This window comes from Leptodactylus fuscus, chromosome 1 (genome assembly GCF_031893055.1).
Source record: "Leptodactylus fuscus isolate aLepFus1 chromosome 1, aLepFus1.hap2, whole genome shotgun sequence".
Lineage (NCBI taxonomy): Eukaryota > Metazoa > Chordata > Amphibia > Anura > Leptodactylidae > Leptodactylus > Leptodactylus fuscus.
This window is the reverse complement of record NC_134265.1, coordinates 215,236,627-215,245,365: the sequence shown is the minus strand read 5'-3', so window position 1 is coordinate 215,245,365 and position 8,739 is coordinate 215,236,627.

The window sequence follows — 8,739 nt, the reverse complement described above, 5'->3', positions numbered from 1 at the left end:
TTTATGTCTACTAGAGAAAGTATACACACTCTGAACTCTAAGGCTTTATTCCATGAAGAATGCCATTTTTAATTTCTACCTCATTGAATTGTATACATTGATATATGACTATCTTATGATTGTATGCAAATGACTGAAAGAACTAGATGGAATAGAGGAATGAAAGGCTCTTTGTCACCTGCAATAATGACCATAAATAAAATACAGATCCACAGATATGGGAAAGAAACATGATAAGGAAATATGAAGACACAAGATTGCATTATATGTGTTGCATGTGGAATGAAATGTTACCTTCCAAGTAAAATATTTATTGGCTCTTCTCTACTTCCAGCTACAAGAAGACCTTTCTTCTAGCCAAACTAGATTGTATCGATGATATGTACAGTGATTTTTTTTATCACTTTTCATCAAAAAAGAGTAGGGATCTTTTTACACCAAGCAAAGTAGTCACAGAATATCCATTCCAATATTCAAGCTCTTGCATTTGCAACTTGTGTCAATGACTTAAAAGTGTATATTTTTTTCTTAGTATCACAATTAACCTGAAGGCACCAGGCTATCAGCATTATTTAATAATATACATTTACATTTTGCCTGTAAATGTCACTGAATACTGAAATATGAGTTGATGTAATTTCTGTATTTGTAATATTTATTAGTATTAAATATAGACCTGGTTATGAAAAGGCAGAATACAATAACTACCTTTTCAATTATATATAATTATATATAAAGATGAGCTATGAATTGAAGAAGAATTTCCACCATCCTCAAAACAGACCATACAATACTAAGACAATGACTATAACTTGACCACTGCAGAATAAAAAAACAAAAATCCAAAAACAAAAAATGGCTACAGTAGGAAGAGGTTAAAAGAGCATTCCATAAGGCGCATTCCCATCTTAAACATTTATGGCATATACACCAAAATACAGTAGTTATCCATCCTGTTGTCAAATTGTTAAAATGGTTGCTTAACCCCTTAAGGACACAGCCCAAAAGTATGTTAAGGACCAGGCCTATTTTTTTCAAAATTGACATGTGTCACTTTAAATGGCAATAACTTTGAGACGCTTTAACTTACACAAGTGTTTTTGAGACTGTTTTCTCGTAACACATTATACTTCATGTTAGTGGTAAACACTAATCAATATTTTTGTATTTACTTATTAAAAAATAGGAAATTTGATGGAAATTTGGAAAAAAATTGCAATTTTCAAAATGTGGAATTCTCTGCTTTTCAGGCAGATAGTTATACCACCCAAATACATGAATAAATATTATCTCCCTTATCTCTGCTTTATATCGGCATCATCTTTTGATTGTATTTTAATTTATTTTGGACGTTACAAGGCTTACAAGTGTAACAGCGATTTTCCAGATTTACAAGAAATGTAACTATGTTTGTTTTTTTGTTTGTTTTACACTTTATTTTTTTTTAAAAAAAAACCTTTTTTACATTTTTTTATTTGTGCTGCAAGCACACTAGAACCAGCGCTCAGAGAGAATCGCTGGTTCTATACTAACTACAGACTGCAATACACGTGTATTGCAGTCTGTAGAGGAAGCTAGCTATGCAGATGCATAGACTAGCTTCCTCTCGTCCTGGCATCCAAGGGGTTAACCCTCCCCCCATCGGAGCTCACTCCGATGGGGGGAGGGATTAAGGAGCAGCGTGTAGCTGTAAATTACAGCTAACACAGATTCCTTATGCAGCCGGCAGCATGCTTTATAGCCGGCCAAACCCCTAGGGTGCCATGATCACTATGGATCATGGCACCTTAAGGGTTAAACAGCGGGGGGGGGGGGGTCGGTGCAATCACCGTCCCTGCTGCTACAGGGGAAGCCTGGCTGTCAGATACAGCCGGTCTCCCATGGAGATCGCACACGCTCTGCTTCTGAGCCCGTGCGATCTCCATCACGTACAGGTACGTGGGAATGCGGGAACTAACCACATTCCCTGACGTACATTGTACGTGATTTAGCGTTAAGGGGTTAAGGTGACCCGAACATACCAATTTCTCTGTCTCTGACTCTAACTTTTAATTTACTAATTTATTACCTATTTTCGATTTCAAGTGAAAATCCTTTTTAACTGAGTGTATTTAGAACGCATTGACTAAGACAGATATATCTAGTATCTATGCAAACAGCTGTTTATTTAAAGCATATCTCCAGTTATAAAACAAAATTTCCTAAATGATCTGTACATGTGATATAGAAAGAAATAAGACATGCGATATATAAAGATGTAAGAAACTGTGCAATATATCTTATTAAAGAAATGTGTCTTTCTTCTTTATTTAACAAACTAATTTACTTTATGTGTATTAGGCTAGGGGAGGGAACAGAGGCGTAGCTAGGGGTTCAGCACGGGAAGTGGGCACAAACATTTCCAAGTGGGATCCCAACTTGGACATGTTCATATGCTGAGACTATCAGTATACGGTGAGCGTATAGTGGTACATAGGCTCTACACAGGACTCTGGAGATGATTTAGATGAATACAATGCATAAAATACATTGGTGACTTACAGGTGACGTCTCTGACTAATCGCTCACAATCCCATTCCATTTTTCTTTCACCTGGACGGCCGTGATCACTTCTTTACAGTCTCTGTAAAGTTTGCAGCACAGACATCTTTGGCTCCTCACTTTTCCAGGTACCTGACCCACATTGTCCTCACCTACACAAATCCCCCATCCTGCTGCTACCCCTAATTATAAAATATATAATATAACTCCTGTGGGGAAGGTAGTTCAGTAGCAGCAATGGTGCGGGCCCAAACAGTCAGAGACAGGAACACAAAAGGAAGCACAAAATTAGCAAATTAAAATACAGCCTCAACTTCAGGCTGTAGGCAACTTCAGGCAACGTAGTAACAGCCACATGAACAAACCAATAAGTACAACACAGTCTCAATGGACTCAGAGCAACAGGACAGCACTAGAAGCTTCCTCTCAGTCTCTGGATCTGCCCTGAAATGTAGGCTTTTCAGCCTTTTATGGGCCAGTAATGAGCCTATTACCCACACCTGGGCTGAAGCCTACTCCAGACCTGTCCTGAAGCACACATAGGTCAGACACCTTGGGCTGATATAGCAGGAATCCAGCACTTTGCCTGTCACCTTCTCACACCCCCCTAAATGAATAATACCACTGAGTGCATCTTTAAATTTATAGCTTGCCTGTACACCACTTTAAATAGTGGCCCTTATTATTAATGCCCAGGTGTTTCCTAATCATAAGGTTAAAAAAAAAGGTAAAAAAATTATTGGTGTTCTAATACCCGACACCCCCAGTATCAGCTGTTAAAAGGTGCTTGTGTAGGCGCCGTGACGCCTTCTCTGTTTACACATTGTAATTATGGGGATAACGTCCATCCTTAGGGAGAGACCACCTTTTCAGGTGTGTGGAGACTTATACAGCCATAGTTGCTCCACTGCAAGGGAGCATGGGAGGAATATGCAAATATGTCTCCCAAGATGTAAACAGGGAGACAGTGCCTCTGTTATGCTGCCCTCTATGGGAAGCACCCTGAACATCATGCCCGACTTCCCAGAAGTCTTTACTGCATAATGCGGGGTTATAGAGGGCAGCATAACAGAGGTCTCCCTGTTTACATCTTGGGATGTAAAGTTCTAAGTACCTGCGATCCTCATGAATGGAGCCACATGTACAGGACGTCTATGTCTCAGTGCAGGAAGCATGATGTTGTGTGCATCGCCTGTGCTGAGAAGCAGACATCAGTCTGTGGTCTCGGGGTCTTGTAAACTGCAGGCCCGAATTGGCTTGAGGTTTACAAGACTGTTAACTGTTAACTGTTTTAACTAGATCGGTTTCTGCAGACACTGATCTAGTTAGAAATAAATGATGTTTTAATGGCGGAGAGTCAGTGGGCCCAGGGCAGTTGCCCCCTCTGCCCCCTCCCCCCCTGCTAACTACCCCTGCTAGACACATAAATTGCTGCTTCTACACATAACTTTCTGACAAGGTTCACACCAGCGCTTGTACTACACTTGGGAATTCCGTTCCCCTCTCCTCATTTTTTTTGCCCATTTCGGGAAGAAACCACACGAATCCCATTATAGACTATGGCGTCTGCGGTTTTCCTAAGGTAACCGCATTGTTTATGTGGTTTAGGCTTTACATTCGGGGGGCGGACCCCCCTAAATGGAAACCTGAAAGGAGATATGAACCTAGCATGAGTCTGCTGAATTGTTAAGATAAGGCACCACACATCCCTCAGTGGAAGGAAAGGGTTAATCAATTTTACAGGTTTGAGGAGCTCTACAGTTGAGAACTCCCGTTTTGTTCCATGTTCCTGTGTACCTGAGAACCTTGGTATCAATACACTCATAGAGATACCTGATTCCCTCCTCAATTAACATTTGGCTTCCATAAGTCTATCACCTTCACCTTCCTTATTTAGTATTCCACATACACTCACTTGATCTAGTCCATATGGACTTATATGGGTTTACTCGAGCCTACCAATCACTCTCCCTCCCCACGCACCCCTCCCTCTTCTATTGTCTGTTGATCGTGTTATCTGTTAATGTCATGTTTATCTAACTGGTTGATGTGGTAATTTGTTTCACTACAGTGCCTCTGTTTATCTTTGCCACACCATTTTGTGACTTTTGTATGTTCTTTTATTAAAACAATTAATAAATAAATAAATACATACATACATACATACATATATAAATATATTAATAAATAAATATTGAAAAAAAAGTTAAGGCACCAATGAGCTAGCATCAAGCTATTCTTCCCCCCTTCCCCAAAGAGTTTTGTTTGAGTTGGATACACCTATTGATTCTATGTAAAGAATAGACTAATGAGGAGGCCTAATAAGTGGAGAAGTTTGGAAACAAACAAATATCTTTAATAAGATATACTACAAAGTTTCTTATATTCTTATATTCCGCAATATTCATTTATAAAATTTTGTTTATAACTGGAGGTATGCTTTAAGAACACTACTTTCTTACTATGGAATTATTAAACACTGATACACACAGCGCAAATACCTTAAATAAATAAGACCCAACAGTTCTCATGCCATAACAAAGCTAGAGCATCTTTTCTTAGATCTCTGCATTACAACATTCCTCATTTATTTCTCCTGGAATTTTGTGATTAGATTGAAAGTGTCTTATTATTCCCATTGTCATTTGTGTGATTATACACAAGTGACATGGTTACCACTAATTGGTCAGTGTCAGATTGAGTGGAGACATGCCCTACAGACAATATGAATAAACACTCAAAGTTCCAAAGGAAGATGTATCGAATTGTTATATAATAGAAAATAAAATTTAAAAAAAGGATTTACTTATATCACTAAAAGCAAAATTCTATACTTCAGCAGAATCAGTATTTTGCATCAATATTTATAAACCAAAACCCGAAGTGGAAACTATACGGCGAAAAAATATAATGGGAAATTGACTGAGGTAGAAACACATACCTTTTAATAGAAAGTCGGTTCTTATTACATTTTAAAATTTGAATCTCACAATTTGTTTTCTTCTACAAGCTGTAAAATCAATGCTTCTTATGCCTGGTTCACATCTGTGTTGGTATTCTGTGTGGTGGAGTCCGCATGAGACACCCTTGAACGGAATACCAAACGCAATTGCAATCGCTGTGCAGTAAAAGCAGACGGCGCACATAGACTATAATGGGGTCCGTGTGCTTTCCGTGAGCTGCCCACATGAACTACTTTCCTGTCCACATGATCCCTGCAGAGATCTGGCGGCACGCACACGGACCCCATTATAGTCTATGGAGTCCGTGTGCTTTCACTGGCACACTGCTTGCAGTTGCATTCGGTATTCCATTCGGGGGTCTTCATGTGGACTCCCTCGTATGGAATACAAACAGTGATGTGAACCAGGCCTTAGGCCTGGTTCACATGTGCGTTTGGCAAATCCATTCGTAATGAGTTTCTCACACCTTCAAAAACTGATTTCAAACAGTCCGGATGAAAACCCATTAATTTCAATGGGTTTTAAAAGTAAAGTAAAAGTAATATGTATTAGTTTGTGCCATTTCCGTCTGGTTTCAGTTATTTTGTACGGAGAGAAAATTAGAACTTGCAGAACTTTGTCTCTGTACTGAAAGTAAGGATTCCAGACAGGCAGCAAGCCATCCATTTTTTTTTAACATTGAGGTCTATAGAAAATGTATTACATACTGATTGGTGCGGGCAGTGCGCGGCAAGCACACAGACCCCATTATAGCCTATGGGGTCCGTGTTCTTTTACAGCAAAGTGCTTGCAATTGCAATTGCATTCCGTCCGGGGGGTCTCCATGTGGACTCTAACTGGACGGAATACATACGCAGATGTGAACCGACCCTTAGGTAGAATTCAAAATAATATATGGCATTTCATGTAGCATGGTGGAAATAATTTCTTGTGTGGGTTTCCCATGTATTTACTACTAGAAATAATTGTTTGCATAGCTCCATTGATACAATTAAAAAAATTATAATAATTCTATTTTTATTATAAAAACACGTGTTTTTACATGAATTTTTGTGGATAAAGGAATAATGTAAAGCCAACCTTAGACTAAGGCCCCACATAGCGAGCTACAGCAAAAAAGCTCTTCGGAAAATACCACAACAGAAACGCATGGCAGTTTTTTCCACATCGTTTTTCATAGAAATGTCTGCAAACTTTTCCTCTGTGGACTTCCTGGATGTATTATACTTATACAGAAAAATGCCGGCATTTCTGTAGGTATAATTGACATGCTACGATTTACAAAAACTTGAGTGATCTTGAGCATTTCCACTACAGATTGTTTTCTGCAATGTGTGGATGGGATTAGAATTCCATTCACTTTGCAGGTAATATAAAAGGCAGCGTTTTGGCCATGGTGGAAACATCGTGGTAAAGAACGCTGCGTTTTTGCAAATTTGGACCCCGGGCCTTAAGTAGTGAGTGAATGTAATTTATTGTCTCTGATTAGGGAATATCAGCTCCTGCCACCTTTGTGTCACCTTTGTAAATTGATTTCACATATGACTGCTTGTTATGTAAGTACTTTTGCTTTCATTGAATGTGAGGCCTGCTTCACATCTGTGTTTGGTATTCTGTTCGGGGAGTCTGCTTGGGGACCCCCCAAACAGAATACTGAACATATTGACAAGCAGTGAACAATGAATGCACACGGACCCATAAACTATAATGGGGTCTGTGTGTTTTCTGTGCAGTGTCCACATGAGTCATGCGGAGAGAAAAGTAGTTCATGAAGTACTTTTTTCTCCACATGTTCTGTGTGGATACCACGTTGTAAACACACAGGCCCCATTATAGTCTATGGGGTCCATGTGCTTTCATAAGCTCACTGCTTGTCACTGGGTTCCGTTCGGGGACTCCCCAAGCGAACTCCCTAAACGGAATACCGACATGAATACAGATGTGAATACAGATAAGAGAGTTTAGATACTTGCAAATGTTCTGTGAATTCAGTGCCTGACCGAGAAAATTTCTATTTTCACCTTTGCTTTTTTTTTTTTTTATGAAAAAAAAAAAATAAACAGCCTGAAAAACACCAGTATTGCTTATGGGTTTTTTTTTTGGTGTATTGGGGCTTTTTTTTTTTTTTTTTGTATATTTAGCTTTTTTGGCAGAGAAGCAAAAAAGTCAAATGAAGAAAGGGCTTTTCATTAATTACTATTGACTAACCTGTACCATCTAGACAATGGGTATATTCAGCAAAAAAGCCTTGAAAATTGCAGCAAAAAAATCTGACAACCCCAAAATTCCACTAGTGGAAAAAAAAAAAGCTAGCAGAACCCATTGAAATCAATGGGAAGCTTTTTTTCCACATGGAAAATTCCACACCAAATTTTTCACCATTTTCCTCCATGTGAATGCACCCTAAAAGATCAGCTACACACAGAATTGTGTTCAGTACAAAGTGTTTGTCAGGCAATGTTCTAAAATCTTAGAGCTATAATCATAGCTCTCACCAGCAACATGCATAAGATCACACTTTGTATAGAAGTACAATAGGCATCAAATAAGGGAACATGGAGCCATAGATACAATTCAAATATATGAAATGAAGGCTCCATGCTCCCCTTTTGGACCCTTATTTTATTTCAAAACAAAATGTGTGCCATATTCATGTGCATCAACCTCTTAACAACACAGCGAAAACTGCAACAACAACAAAATGCAGTTTTTTCATAATATGAGGCCTTAATCTTGAGGAGTTTTCCCATTTCATGATTTCAGCTGCAACTGAAAGTAATATGCAGAGAGAGAGAGGAAGACAAGAGAAAATAGATGACTGGGAGGAAGGAGTCATCTGTCCGATCAGAGAGGTGGTCTGAATCCTAGACAACTAGCTGTAAACACCGAGGAGACGTATTCGGTAGTATGTGGAAAACTAAGCAAGATAGATTCAGCATTGCATTGGGTAAAAGACTTCAGTTAGTTTAAGGTACAAGTCTGAATATGATCTTTGAGATAAAGACTCTAAAAACAACATCATTTACCCACCTCTGTGTCCCTATCTTTGGATTCAATTTTAGCTTCTGTTTTCCGCTGCATTTCAACAGCGGTTTTTCCTCAGTGTTGGCAAATGGGTTTTTCTTTTAATAAGTTAACTCAAAGATGGTCAAAGAATGACTATAATCACACCAGAGTATAATAAAATAATAATTGTTTAATAAATGAAAAAAAAAAAACATTTAGCTGTGGTTAC